The sequence below is a fragment of the Gopherus evgoodei genome, chromosome 5, assembly GCF_007399415.2.
Source record: "Gopherus evgoodei ecotype Sinaloan lineage chromosome 5, rGopEvg1_v1.p, whole genome shotgun sequence".
NCBI lineage: Eukaryota > Metazoa > Chordata > Testudines > Testudinidae > Gopherus > Gopherus evgoodei.
Window position 1 is genome coordinate 65,295,060 of NC_044326.1, and position 16,005 is coordinate 65,311,064.

The 16,005-nt window shown below is 39.4% G+C and overlaps 1 protein-coding gene across 12 annotated transcripts in view; it reads right to left on the minus strand.

Annotated features, from left to right (window-relative positions):
- Window positions 1-16,005, minus strand: part of TENM3 (teneurin transmembrane protein 3) — a 2,266,571-nt gene that overhangs the window by 1,263,189 nt on the left and 987,377 nt on the right. For all 12 annotated transcript variants that reach the window (XM_030563289.1, XM_030563287.1, XM_030563282.1 and 9 more), the window contains exon 5: window positions 9,033-9,193. The gene's annotated coding sequence lies outside the window, so the exon portion shown is untranslated. The remainder of the gene's footprint in view (window positions 1-9,032; window positions 9,194-16,005) is intronic.

A 16,005-nucleotide genomic window follows, 5' to 3' on the forward strand; every position in this document is an offset into this window, starting at 1 on the left:
AGGTACAGCTATGCTGACGTAGCACTTCAGTGTAGACACTGTGAGTGCCAATGGGAGAAGCTCTCCCATCAGCATAAGTAATTCATCTGCTTAAGAGGAAGTAGATAGACTGACAAAAGAATTCTTCCATCAACCTAATACTGTTTTAGGGGACTTAGATTGGCTTAACAGCACCACTCATGAAAATCCACACCCCTGACCAATGTAGTTCAACCGATCTAATTTTCTAGTGTAGGCCAGGCCTACAATCAGGAATACCTTTTTCAACAGTTAGAAAGATTAAATATTTTTTTAACTATGCCCAACATGCGCATTTTAAAGGGATGTGTGTGTACATGCACAGCACACATTTAACTCCATTCTAAAGCTAGAGAAATTCAAAAATTGAAACTATTTTTCTACTTTAAACCTGGGCATTGCTGAACCAGTCTGCTAGCACAAATACTGCCTAATTCCACTGAATTTACAATGGAGGATTTCCCCCTTATAGTGGGAATCCCTTGGTGGCCTAGATGCTGCCATAGCAACTTCTGTGCCACCGTTTTCCAGGCTCCTGATGCTGAATGGGTGTTTAATGTCATTCTGTGTCTGCCTGATCCTTATCTGCTGGAATGGCCCTTGGAGCTGTGAAGAGCCAATCATAAATTGGAAGCTGCTCAGCATAGGCATGGATCTGGCAGCCACAGGATGAGGGAATTGTGAAGGATGTAGGGCTGTCAAGTGATTTTAAAAAATTATTCACAATTAATTGCACTATAGAATACCATTTATTTAAATATTTTGGATGTCTTCTACATTTTCTAATATATTGATTTCAATTTGAACACAGAAGACAGTGTATAGTGCTCACTTTATATTTATTTTTGATTATAAGTATTTGCACTGTACAAAAATACAAAAATATTTTTCAATTCACCAAATATAAGTGCTGTAGTGCAATCTCTATCATGAAAGTTTAATTTACAAATGTAGAATTATGTACAAAAAACTGCATTAAAAATAAAACAATGTAAAATTTTAGAGCCAACAAATCCACTCAGTCCTACTTTAGCCAATCACTCAGACAAACAAGCATGTTGTTTTTTTTAAGAACACTTTCATTACAGATTTGACAAAACACAAAGAAGGTACCAATGTGAAATTTCTAAACATAGCTACAGCACTCAATCCAAGATTTAAGAATCTGAAGTGCTTTCCAAAATCTGATCGGGATGGGGTGCGGAGCATGTTTCAGAAGTCTTGAAAAAGCAACACTCCGATGTGGAAACTACATAACCTGAACCACCAAAAGAGAAAATCAACCTTCTGCTGGTGACATCCGACTCAGATGATGAAAATCAACATGTGTCGGTCTGCTCTGCTTTGGATCGCTATCGAGCAGAACCCATCATCAGAGTAGACTTGTCTTCTGGAATGATGGGTGAAGCGTGAAGGGACATATGAATCTTTAGCGAATCTGGTACATAAATATCTTGCAACGCTGGCTACAACAGTGCATGTGAAAGCCTGTTCTCACTTTCAGGTGAGATTGTAAACAAGAAGTGGGCAGCATTAGCTCCTGCAAATGTAAACAAACTTGTTTGGCTGAACAAGAAATAGGACTGAGTGGACTTCTAGGCTCTAAAGTTTTACATTGTATAATTTTTGAATTCTGTTTTTTTTGTACACAATTCTACATTTGCAAGTTTAACTTTCATGATAAAGAGATTGTACTACAGTACTTGCAGTAAGTGAATTGGAAAATACTATTTATTTTATTTGTATGTTATAAATAAATATATATAAATACATGTTATAATAAAAATAAAAATAAAGGGAGCACTGTACAAGTATTTTGTGTTGTAATTAAAAACAATATATTTGAAAATGTGGAAAACATCCAAAATATTTCTATAAATAGTATTCTATTATTGTTTAACAGCATGATTAATGGATTAATTTTTAATCACTTGACAGCCCTAATTACAAATTATAAATTCCTACAGTTTGGCCTAGAAAATCTTAAGAGAACAAGTGTGAATGACAGACACAGAATATGAATAAAAAGACAAACCATAAAAAGAATAAAAGATCTAAAAGCTGGACAGGAAACAGGAAAAAACTAAATTGTTTTAAAAACTATTTTTATCTCCAGTGACTGAATTACACTTCATGAATATTTAATTATACAAGGAACTAATTAATGTAACTCTCCCTATGTCCTGCTAGCTATAGCAAACCTTCAGTTCAGCTGTTGGCTGCCAGTTAGTCAGTCACAGACCACTGACAGTTTAAGAATACAACTGCAGACTGATGCCTGATTTATTTTTTTTTAAGTAATGTTGTAACGGTGTCAATAAAAGCTTAATAGGAATAAAAAGCAAGCAAACTGGTGAAATCCATCTAGCCTTAAATCTTTTCCTTCTCATAAATTGTATTCAGTTCACCCTTACATTTGCATAATTTTGGTGGTGTTTACTGTTATAACAGCAGAGCTGATTACAGTTGAGAGAGTTTTGATACTAATGTAATTATGTTTATTTAACAATAAGTAATGCCTAGATAATCAAGGTTATCAAGGTTTTATCTATTTATTTATTTATTTTATTTTATCTTAAGGTTCTAGAACTCTTTTTTTCTTCACAGGCCACCATAATTATTATTGCAGCCTTAGGGCTATTGTAGCCCTCATCAGTTCTACAGTTTCCCCTACATGGGGACACTAGTTGGTAGATTTGCATATCCAACACTTCTATTCTTTCCTCCTGGGGCTTGTCTCCACTACTCCAGAAAAATTCTAGTGTGTACATACAGGCTGTCAGACTCCTGTTCCGGCCCATATGCAATGGAACTGCATTGTATAATTAGAGGAGGGCAGATTTAATCACACTGAAGGGAGTGCATGGAGTTTGAACCATTATGGTGATGAAGGCTTCAAGCACAATCACTGCTATTTTAAAGGTATATGTGGTGGTGGGGAAATGGTGGTTATTTAAAAAAACACACAAAAAATGCTCTCTTAGACCAGCCTAACTGAGGATGCAGCAGCCACTATGATAAAAACTACTGATAAAACAAAATACCAAGATTTGGAACAGCAGAAGGCACTCTAGAACTTGTCAGAACCACTTTACTGGGACTTAAGGGTGAATGGAGTTTCTGTAGCTTTCTCCAAGATAGGTTGCTACCTGATCTGTAATTTGTAGAACAGTGCCACTTCAGGTCTGCCTTGGATCTTGCAAAACTAACAAGACCCAAATAAGGAGTTGCAAATTTACTTTGGTCCTCAACTACTCACCACACAAAATGATTAAGGTGCATGGTTTTGTCAATATGCAATGACAAAGCATCTTTTTGACAAACACTAGAAAGACAGATGCCTTAGAAATGTTTATAGATAAAAAAATCAATTTTAGAGATAGGCTGAAAAAAACTGCCCACATGAGCTGCCTTGAAGTTCAGAATATTTGAAATTCACATGTGAAATTTTCAGCTTGAGCTCATTCCTAAACACCATAAAAGGAGAAAACATCTTCAACACATACTGATGAAATTTCATGATGTTATAATTTGATTATTTATTCCCGAAGAAAAATTCAGAAGTCTAGCATGCAAATGACACCACAAAGCTTACATTCTCCTCGTGAGAATGATTCATATTTAAAAAAACATATCACTGATATATCTGATACTTCTCTCTCCCTCTCACCCTATGTACACATGCATATAAGTAAGATTTGCATTAGACTGCTTTGCTTTAGATTAAACATTTAAAGCAGAACTACCATTGACATTTTTTAATCTTTTTATCTTATTTAAAACTGTCTGAGAAAGAAATATTCCTGAATTGTGAAATTCAAATCTGATTCTTGGAATGGACCTTTCACCTTTGTGATTTTGCCTCCCACTCACCTGCCCTTTGGGGGAATATAAGAACAGCCGTGCTGAGTCAGACCAATGGTCCATCTAGCCCAGTATCCTGTATTCTGACAGTGGCCAATGCCAGGTGTTTCAGAGGGGATGAACAGAACAGATAATCATCAAGTGATCCATCCCCTGTTGGCCATTTCTAGCTTCTGGAAAACAGAGGCTAGGGACACCTACCCCTAAACAATTAAAATTAAACTAGCACCCATGCATATTATGTGATTGGAACAGCAAAAATGGAAAGCAAATTAAAACAGGGAAAAAATCTTCCACATTAACCATGAAACAGACATTTTAGGTAGTACAGTATAAAATATTTTATTTAAACACTATCCAGAAGCTGTAGCAAAACTACAGAAGTATACATAAGCTTATTTTGACCTGGATGCTTCAGACAGCTACTTATCTCCTTGAAGCAATGCCACATGGTCAGCTTTCTTTTTTTTTTTAAATGCTGGTGTTTGAAAGCTTTTGATGTAACTGCATAGAGTACAATATGTTTCATTGTAGAAAAATTTGAATAAAACTCATTTTAGAGCTTCCTGTGCAATTAGACAAAGCAACTTATCAAAGTATTCTCCAAACAAGAGACTTATTTTTATGATTTCCATAGCTGCATCTCATTTTTCTAAGTGTTTCTAATAGAGACAAGCCAATATATTGAAATGATTAATTTATTTAATGGTTTTCACTTTCGAATATTCTTGAATTACCTAAGAACCAATTATGAATTTTTGAATGTATTTGGTATTCAAAATTATTCATAATTTCTTCTGTGAAGGTTTCTTGCTCTGAATATTATTCACAAATAATTCATCGTGAATATCCTGCATTTTCTATTGGTTAGCTCTGTAATTTTCCAGGTATTGTTTCAGTTCCCTTATTGGATGACCTACATAATTAACCCATGTGAATTTTTTAACCCAATACATAATTTGTAATTCACTTTCAGAGAACGTTCCAGTTTGAAAACTTGAAAATATTCTTTTCAGGTGTATACACTGGAACAGCTCAAATCTTTTCACAGAATGAGCCTAAAAAAGCCCTGAAAACAATTAATCAAAATTTTCTTTCTAATGTAAACAAATATTTGTGCAAACATTTCCCTACTATTCAGTAGTCTCAGTTTCTAATAGGACCACATGGTTCACAATGATTTCATGCATTTTTTTTGTACTTATTGTATTTACTGATTGTATTTGGTATGTTTCTTGCATTATTCCTCCTGTTTTCACAATTATATATTCAAAAATGAAATAGCATTATGCATTCATTTCCAGCAGATTCTCATCAATTCAGAAAACACAAGAGAAACAAAATTTACACCCAAGGAAAACTATTTAAATAAAAAGGAAAACTTAGAATTCTTGTCTAACAAAATCCCTTATTTAACCTTAATGGAGAACAACAATGTTTAGTACGGAAGATGGTTTATGTTACTGGAAGCAAATTTAGTGTGCACCATCAATCAATATTTGCACCTAACTGCATGGAAGTGTCCTCATTAAGATTAATCCTCCATGTGTAGTTTGAAGCCATTGGCTTCAAAGGGTAAACTTGTCTTTAAAGCTTTCTGTGTAGTACTGCCACTAGATTTCACAAATCTTTTGAAGAATAGTCTGGGACTTTAAAAAAAAAAAAAAAAGATAACCAGTGAAAGGTTAATGCCATTCTGCTGCAATAAGTTGAGACCAGCAATTGGCTCCCTATCCTTGCTAACTTGTTCCACATTCAGACAGGAAGTTTTGTTTGTTTGTTTTGTTATTTTTTAAAGGTCCATGAACTCTCTAGAATGCCTATGATACTGGTGCCAAATTAGTTATACAAACAAAACTTTAAATGTGTGAAAATGCAAAGGAAACAGTGAGCAACTGATCACAGAACCATCTGCCAGATCATACTGAAATACATGACTGAGACAAACTGAAAATAAGGAAAACGGTCACTGTACAAAGTCACTCCTTTCTCTTGACAGCTGGATGTTGCCACAGGTCATTTTCTATTCATCCTATAGGTAACTAACTCTGATTTTTGGGAGCTGCTTGTGCCTATTCGGTTTGAAAAGCACCTAGCATATTGTCAGAGCTGGACAAAACTGTTTCAGCAAACAGTTTATTTGGCAAAAAATGCAGTTTTGGTTGACCCCAAATTCATGAATTTGTGTCGAGGTCACCAAATAGTTTCAATCAAAGAGAAAAACATCAAAATGTTTCAGATTGTTGAGAAACAAAATGTTTCGTTTCAATTTTTGGCATTTTGACAAATGCAAAGGAGGACTAGATTTACAAAACAGGCTGGGGAAAGGGAAAAAAGTAGCATTGTAACCTTTAACCCAGAGGTTAGCAAACTCACCCAGTTCAACTGCCCTTCTGCCTTATGAGGAGATGGGATTTAAACAAGGGTTTTCTGTCTCTTCAGTGAGTTCCCTATCAAGTGGACTATGGTATATTATTGTACAAGACTTTCTCAATCTTTCCTATTGAAGCTGTTCTACTTTTTATAAACAATTAAATAGCCACTGGAGTAGGAATTTGAGCTTGGGTCTCCCTCATCATAGTTGAATGCCCAAGCTACTAGGCTATGGAGTCATTCTCATTTTCTTTTCCTGGTCCAGTGACTATGGATTGCCACTATGAATGACAATATGTATTGGGCCAGAGACAGAATTATCTCCCCTCCCCACCCCAAAGAAAAGCAAATAGATCATGAGATGAAATGAAATGAAACAAAACATTTCATTTCAACAAAAAGTTTTTAAAATGAACCAAAAAACAAATAATAATGCTACTTTAATCCACTCTGTTCACATACCAGTTTCTACAGAGCTGCTCTATGACCTATTTTGGGCATTTTATCAAAATAGACCATAGATTTGTGAAGATATTACCTTAACTAGCAGAAAAATAGTCCCAACAGATCCTATGATCAACTTATTATCTACTATTAGCCTATTAGTCTTGCTCTGGAAAGAGCTTTCAGAATTTAAATTTCATAATTTCATAAATTGCATAATGAAAAACAATGAGCAGTGATTCATGTACCCATTCAGGGGACCTAGTGGTAATAGGTATAGATGCCCAATAAATGGACAAATAAAGAGAGACTGAGAGTCCACAGCTGTGTCAAATGGTTGATGAAGCATCTGCTAAAGTTTCAATTTTTTTTTATTTTAAAGAAAGCAACAAACTATGCAAAGAGTTAATAATATGGCTGAATTATAAATTGCACAGTACAGTCATTACCAAAGCTATACCATTCACTTTTGTTTACATCCTTCATGAAAACAAGCAAACTATCTGAGCTGATTGCCTGAATCTCTCTCAACTCTATTACTGCAGAATCACTTTTTTAAATAAAAAGACAAAAGTACCACTCGAGAAAAATCAAAGAATTGATTTTTTTTTAAATGGAAGAGCAGTGATTTCCCAAATCGGTTTTTGTTACCATTTCCAAGTTCTGATCTGGTTGATCTTACTTATCCCTGGTTACTGTGATTTCATTTTCTCCTCCTGCTGGCTGCCAAATTTCTGGCCATTGACCACCCATCTGTGTACCAACCGCTAGATATTCAGACACATTGTGGCATGACATAAACCCAAGCAGCACATTTATTTTGTTTGGGATTGCAGGAGAGTTAGTGATGGTGGAATTTATCCCAATAAGGACCCAAATCACATGCTTCAGAGCTTTGTCAAATAAGGACACTTTCTGTTAATGAATCATGAGGTGTCATCCCTCATATTATACAGAACTCAGAAGAAGCATAATGTGATGCAACATCACAAAATATTACTAGATGCATAGCTAAAGAAAATCCATTCGTTCAATTCTATACTTATTCATTCTTTCACTTATTTATCATTGTAAAAATGATCCTCAATCAGAATGCAGGGTCTCCTCTGCTTATTTCCTTAGCCAGTCCAAACAAAGTCATGCGCAGCCACAGAACCAAGGTTAGGATTAAATTACCCAAATATCCATCAATATTACTGCAATGACAGGCACCACCAGTCAACAATTTCTCCTCTGTTGGAATGGCTTTTCACTGTTGGTTGGTGCTGCAATAATTTTCCTATAGCTACGTCTTTTAAGGCTGGTACAGTCTATTTATAAAATGGCATAAGTCAAGGATAGGTATAGTCATTAAAATGTCAATCTGTGCTCACAGATACCACATAGCAATGAATTAGGGAACCACTGTTATTTCCCTGTAGTCATAATAGGAGTTAATCCAGATAATACTGAATGGTAACTATGCACAAATGTTTACTCTTTTGTGACAATCACTGTAGATTAAATAATTAAAATACTTAAGTTATTTATAGCCTGGGTCCAAACCTGCATTTAACACTACTCAAACTTTTTTCAAAAAATCAGGTTAATTTTTATTTAATAAATCATTTAAAATATTTGTGCTATAATATATAAATTACCTGTACTCCTGAGTGACATTCATTCTCCACATATCTGATTTCAATATGAAATATCTCTTTAGATACACTGGGTGTGATTCTGTGCTGTGCCTCTTAGAGGTGCAGCACAGAACTCTCAGCCAGGGATGGGAGCTAAAAAGTGGATTTAGTGGCCTCTTGCACAATTTAAACATCCCTGAGAGGCACTTTAAGTTACAGTAACCTTCATGGCCTGCCCAGAATCTCTGCAGCAGTGATTGTTCCTGTCCCACCACTTACATGCCCCTTGCACCAAAGCTGATGAGGGGTGGTTCAGCTGTCTTCCTTAGCTCCTACATTGGGAATATTCTTTCCCTGCCAGATTTGGGACTTTAAAGGCCATTTTATACTATTCCAGGCTTTTTATCTAGCATTCAGGAACTGGAGCAGGGGTGAGAATGTCACCCACTGGGCGGGAAGAGGTTTATATAAGAAAAATATTATCACATGTTGATTACCTATTACTAGCTATAGCTCAATACATGCTTTTCAGTGTAAAGAAATAAATATAGTTAAATAGACCAAGCTCTGATGAAAACAGCAAACATATCCTTCATATGTTTTGTATAGACACTTTCCCTAATATTTATCCTAGAAAGAAATACAGGTCACCACATTTTTTTTCAAAAAAGTTCCTTTTCATCAAGGAACTGCTTTTCCCTTGTGGTCACTCACCAATATTTACAAGGCAAGGTTGCTTTGAATGCCACCAGCAGATGAAAAAACAGAAGGAGGGACTCTCTTAGTCTTCACTGAGCTGGCTGATCTGCCAAAGTGATAGCCAACATTGACATTACACTAGGGACAGGTTGTCGTAGTCTCAAAGCCCTCGTCTGCTGTGGAAAAACAAAACAAAAATAGAGGAGAAAAACATATGTATATATTTTTCATATAAAGATAATGCAAAAATATTTTTAAAAACTAGACCTTTTGAATATAAATGAAGCTTTAATCTTAGCTTTGAAAACAGTTACCTGAAACCTACTTTAAAGATTTAGATTTAAAAAGACTCCTACAAAACTGAGTAACCTCCTGTAAAATTGACCTATCACTTTGAGGGCTTAGTAAGAAGGAAACGGCCATAAACTTCCTATGTACCCAGCTAGTGATCGAAGGTAGAGAGAAGAGTGACAATTTTACTAAAAACAGGGAAGGCTGAGATTTGTAGCAAATTTTATATATTATATATACATATAGGGCAAGCACAACAATATTTTATAGCTACATGTGGCCTATGGAGAAGCATAAGAAGGGAAGATGGAAAATATTAATGAGGCATTTTTATTTATTTATTTATTTATTGCATTTTTCTATAATCTATGTGAATTATTACCCATATCCCTGATATGTCCTAAAAGAAAAAAACTGTGATGAATAAATAAACAGCTCTAGAAATCTTCAATAGGGTGCTTTACCTTGCAGGGAATATTATCATTGGCTTTTGATACAATTTCTGCTGCAGGGAAAGACTTTCAAAGCTCAGAATGCTGAAGTATTGCCAGGCGCTCAAAGACCCCCTGCTATGCGCGTCAAACTAAGAAATCTCTCTGAACTTGTCGAATTAAAAGTCATCTCTCTCTCTCTCTCTGCAACCCCTGCATGAGCTGAGAAGCTCTGTCCTCATTTTTTAAGACCTTCCATGGTAAACAAATGGAGCCTGGAGCATCTTTATTCTTTTCAGTCACATAATTAAAATTCATTTAAAAAATATAATTGAAGGCAATGAATTTCAAAAGGAGGTTCTAGTTAACAATGCGACTAAAACAGTTTGAGCAGACCACATTACTTTACCATTCAATTGTGTTTCAAAGGTAAAAGCAAAACAGCTTGTTAAGAGTAAGTGTCTTTTTTTTTTTGATTGTACATCAAGAGGATGCTCCAAACTTAAACATCTCAGCGGGATTTATGCTTTCTGGAATGTCATAAGACTTAATTACTGAAACTGCAAAGAGGAGTAAACTATTAAAATATGAACAAAGCCACATGAGATCCCTGGTTGTTGCAAATCATTATTTATCCATCCCACACCTAAATTAAAGAATTTAAATTTATGTTTGTGTTTTCTTGGCAATGCTCTTTCATTCATCCATAATGTTCTGTGCAGTCATGACCTTGCAAACAATTTCATATCTAATAGTGCACACAATGTTAATTTACTTTGAGTGTTGTTATTGTAATGATTGGCTATAATAAATTATTATATGAATTTATCACACACCTCCACTCCCCCCACCCAAAAACCAACCAACCAAAAACAAAACAAAACAAAAACAACTTGCCTTCCACATGTAGCCCTGTTGGCATGGCTGGAGGGTTGCTGCATGTTAGGGCCAGCGTGAGCTGGGCCTGCAAAGTGAAGGACAAAGGGGGGCAAGCTTGCTATTGCTGGCATCTCTGTTTTGAAGTAAACTATTGTGTACTCAATATTTTGAACGCATACCCTGCCCTCTCTCTATATTGTATTTATATATAAACCCTGGCAGAAATTGGGCGAGGGATGACTGATTTTAGGGGTAGGTGGCAAAAAGATATTATATCTTTCTCCACCTCTGTTCTGTTGGTTCAAGTAATCCCAGCAGTGTGCCACTTCATGATATTGAAGGAAGCAGCACAGACCTCAATCTTGATGCAGCACTTTCTGTAGTGGGTCCATGGGACTAACACAGCATCGTTAACAAGGTGCATCAAATTGAAAGGCAGCAATAATGTATACTGGGAAAGAAGATATGACCCATCAAAAAGGGAAAAAGAAGAGAGGGAGAGATCTTTGAAAAGGAGGGAAGAGACAATGTGGTAAATTGAGCTGAGAGTAATAGACAAAGAACAGATGGGAAGAGGAGCTAGAACAACAAAAAGAAAATCAAAGATGAGAGGTAGGGACCGGACAGAAAAAAAAATCAGAAAATTCTTCGCACTAGAAACATCACCTCTTGTCAGTTACACAGAAAAACAGTGTTTATGGAAAAGCCAGATGAGTGAACAGAAAACAGTGAAGAGAAAGTGAAGCACAGTTCATTTGACCAAAGGTAAAACTGAAAAGATATATAAAAAGAGAGCGAGACAGTGAATATAGTGAATGGCGTCAGATTTCTTTTGGCACTCCAGTGTTTTAAAATAGTTTCTGGAAGTGGACCCACAAATACCTTCATTAGAGATTGAAAAACCACAGTCAATTTTTCTCCCACCATTAGTATCTTTCCTGTCTCTCTCTTGCCTCTTTATTTCAGTTTGACTCATTTACTAGAGATTTGCCAATGGATGCCTTTGAAGGTCATATGCAGATTTGGATATTATCTCTGTCAAGGTTTTTTCCCCCACTTTGAACTTTAGAATACAACAAGTGGGGACCTGCATGAACACTTTAAAGCTTATTACTAGCTTAAATCTGGTACGCTGCCACCAGCCAGAATTTAGTGTCTGGCACACTTTCTGTTCCCCCAAAACCTTCCCTGAGGAACCCAGACCCAAACCCCTTGGGTCTTAAAACAAGGAGAAATTAACCATCTCTCTCCTTTTCCCCTCAGACTTTCCCCTCCCTGGGTTGCCTTGAGAGGCTTCACACCAATCCAAACTCCTTGGATCTTAAAACAAGGAGGAATTAACCATCCCCCTTCCTTTCCCCCCACCAATCCCTGGTGAGTCCAGACTCAATCCCTTGGATTTTAAAACAAGGAAAAATCAATCAGGTTCATATAAAGAAAACTTTTAATTAAAGAAAGAAAAGCTAAAAATTATCTCTGTAAAATCAGGATGGAAAATGCTTTACAGGGTACTCAGATTCATATAGACCAGAGGGACCCCCACCCTAGCCTTAGATTCAAAGGTACAGCAAACAGAGGTAAAAATCCTTCCAGCAAAAAGACAAATTTACAAGTTAAGAAAACAAACATAAGACTAATCTGCCTTGCCTGGCTATTACTTACAATTTTGAAACATGAAAGACTGATTCAGAAAGATTGGGAAAACCTGGGTGTACGTCTGGTCCCTCTTAGCCCCAAGAGAGAACAATGAACAAAACAAACAGCACAAAACAAAGACTTCCCTCCACCAAGATTTGAAAGTATCTTGTCCCCCTATTGGCCCTCTGGTCAGGTGTCAGCCAGGTTTACTGAGCTTCTTAACCTTTCACAGGTAAAAGAGACATTAACCCTTAACCATCTGTTTATGACAATCTCATAGCCACTTTGTTATTTCTTCCCCTGAGACAAGGTGGGTGAGATAATATACTTTATTGGATCAAATTCTGTTGGAAGAAATTCTGCCTCTTCCACCAAGAAAAGTTGGTCAATTACAAGGTATTATCTCGCTCATCTTGTGTCTCTCGTATCCTGGGACCAACATGGCTACAACAGCACAGCAAACAGCACTCTTCACCTGAATTTTCAGGCTGCTTACAGATTCTTAGGCAGTTTGTTTAACATCCAAACTATTAACATCAACAATTTAGTTTAAAATCAAAATGATAGCAAATTCAGACTAGGAAACACAGGGTAATGTGTTCCCTACAAGAATCTCATTTGATAAGTAGGTAGCTGCATTCTGCACTTGTCACAATTTCTGCATGGTTTTAAGGGCTGCACTATATAGAATATATTCTAGTAATCCAGCCTTGAGATTGGATCGCATCTTGATTTCTCACCTCGACCTCTAACCTCGAGATGAAATTTGGATACAAAATAAAGGCTATAGCCTTCTTGCCAAGCACATATTAAAGCACTCTTGATAACTGTTGCTACATAAGCACCTAGTATTAGATGCACATCAAACAAGACATCCTCCCCAGTTTGAGAGCCCGCATAACTAATGCCACCATACTCCCATAACTGGGGCTACCGATATAGTCTCAGTGAAGTCACCAATCATTTTTTCCAAATCAAATGATGGCAATATATAGCATCCTAAGGGGTGTATGGTCTGAGAGAAGTGATGACCCCTTTCCTTGTAGGTATCCATATGAACCCAAGGCTAGGAACACGTCAATTAAAAAAATGAAAACAAGATAGCAACCATTCAATCTTGAAAATTCTAAATAAAACTAACTCTTCTAAAATCAAAAAATAAATACTGACTCTGGCTACACTGGGGTTGTTAGTTTGTTCTGCCTTCCTATTCACCACTAGCTCTCCAATATGCTAATGCAGTTTATCTTCCCTCTCAGATTTTATATTCCCTCAATAACAGCAAGTTATATGGGCTCGTTATATGGTGTTATACGGTGCCCAGGCTCCAGCAATATTCAGGGCCCGGCTCCCTCAATGTTTGGTACCCAGTCTCTCCCCTTGGCCCTGCTGCCCCCACACGCCCCGGCCCAACTTGCTTCCCCCATGTACCTCCTCCCAGCCCCAAAGCCTCCAATGCCACACTAACTCTACTCTGCTGGCCCCCCTGACATCAACTGCTGCCACAGAGCCAAGTGCCCCGCCATCCAGTAGTGGCAGGGCAGGCTGCCCTTACCCTGCCCTTCTGCCTCAGATCCTTCCCTTTTCCGGTGGGACCCTCCACCAGCACAGCCCGCAGTCACTGCTCCTGCCCCACACTGGGCAAGGGGCAGCCCCACCCCCCACCCCCAATGAGGGGCAGGAGCAGGTGCACATGTGATGGCAGCCCCATCTCCCAGCACCAACCACAGGGGAAGCAGGGGGGCTTCCTGGACCTGAGAGGGGACCTAGGAGCATGACAGTGGTGGGGGTTAGTGTGCTGCCTGGGGGAGGAGACCTCACCCCCAGCCAGAGCCCTCACCTCTCCACACCCCAACCCTCTGCCCTAGCCCTGAGACCTTCCCACACCCCAAACTCCTCATCCCCAGCCTCACCCCACAGCCCTCACCTCACCCCACACCGCAACCCTCTGCCCCAGCCCTGAGCCTCCTACACCATACCCCACCTCAAACCCCTCATCCCTAGCCCCACCCCACAGCCCAAACCCCTGCACCCCCCTCCCATCCCTGCATCCTCCCCCTTCCCACACACACCCTCCCACCCCCAAACTCCCTCCCAGAGCCTGCACTCCTCACCCCCTCCTACACCCTCACAAGAGTGACCAGATGTCCTGCTAAAATCGGGACTGTCCCAATAATTAATCCTTTGTCCCATGTCCCGATCAATGTACAATCAGGACACCATTTGTCCCGATATTTAGGTAGGGAGGTACCGACTCCGTGGGTGCTCCAGGGTTGAAGGACCCATGGGGAAAAATTGCAGCCAAGCTCTCACCTCCTCGCCTTCTTTTCCCCCCCAGCATGCCACGTTTCTGCTCCTCCCCCTTTCCCAGCGCTTCCCTCTGCCAAACAGCTGTTTGGTGGCACTTAGCACTTTCCAGGAGGGAAGGGGAGGAGCAAGGACACAACATGCTCAGGGGAGGAGGTGGAGAAGAGGAAAGGCAGTGGTGGGGACTTGGGGGAAGGGGGAGGAATGCAGGTGGAGTGAGGGCAGATGCTCCAACGAGAAGAGGCGGGGGGTGAGCATGCATCCACCTGATAGGAAGTCAGCGCCATAGGGGTGATTGGCAGGGTGAAGAGGTGGGCAACTGAGCGAGCGGGCCAAGGGTTGGGAAGGTGAGCAGTGCTGGGGGACTGAGGAGGGACACAGCAAGCCAGCAGGGGGGCTGGGGGAATGAGGTGGGGAGGGGGCAGGACCTGGGGCAGAGTGGGGACAGAGCCTGGGAGGAGCGTGGATGGAGCCTGGGTGGACTGTGGGCAAGGCTGACAGCACCCCAATATGTCCTGATATTTTAGTGTTGTGATCTGGTCACTCTAACCTCCACCCCTTGCCCCAGCCTGAAGCCTGCACCCAAACTCCCTCCCAGAGCTTGCAGCCCTCCTGCACACTAATCCCCAGCCCCAGCCCCAGCCCAGGGCCTGCACCCCAGACCTCCTCCCCTGACCCAAACTCCCTACCAGAGCCTTAGGTAGGTGGGGGTGGAGTTTGCAGGAGGGCAGGTTCTGGACACCACCAAAATTTCTACAAGCCTGCCACCCCTGTAGGTATCATCTCCCCTGGGTTCTGTACTTTATTATCCCTCTGTTCCACAATCTTGTGTATCAGTATCTGCCACCTCGTTTTGGTGCTCCCTTTTGTTACTCTCCCATCACCCCTTTCTTTGTGCTGTGTTGTCCCTAATTCTGACCGATCCCACATGCTTTGCTTCCTATTATGCCTAACCCCATGTTCTCTGTCCCCCACTATCTCTCCCCCTGCTCTCTTCCTCAGAGTTTCTGGCACCAGCTTCCACTCCTTTTCCAGCACAAGATGCTTCACACAGTGCCACTGGGTGGGGTTACTTTGGGACTCGGTAGAGATGTTTCTCTCATATTGGAGGGAAGACTCTGTTCCTAAGTAGTTTGGACTCAGAATGGTGCTTGGAAGTAAGGCCAAAAAATTATCCAGTGGGCCAGAAAGCCTGTGTAAGAGGTAAAGTAGTGGCCACTAGTCCTACTTACTGGAATAGTGGGTACTAAAAAGCAGTGTTGTTGTCCAAAAGCTTGCCTGTGGGTTTGGAGTGTCTGAATTTCATCTCTACCCCTAATCTTCAAGACTCTCTCTCCACAAACTCTGATTAGACTTTGAGCAGGGAGGATGAAGGTTCACTCTTTTGATAAGTGTCTTTTAAATGGTAAAAATCAATTTTAAAAAGGTTCTCACACACAAAA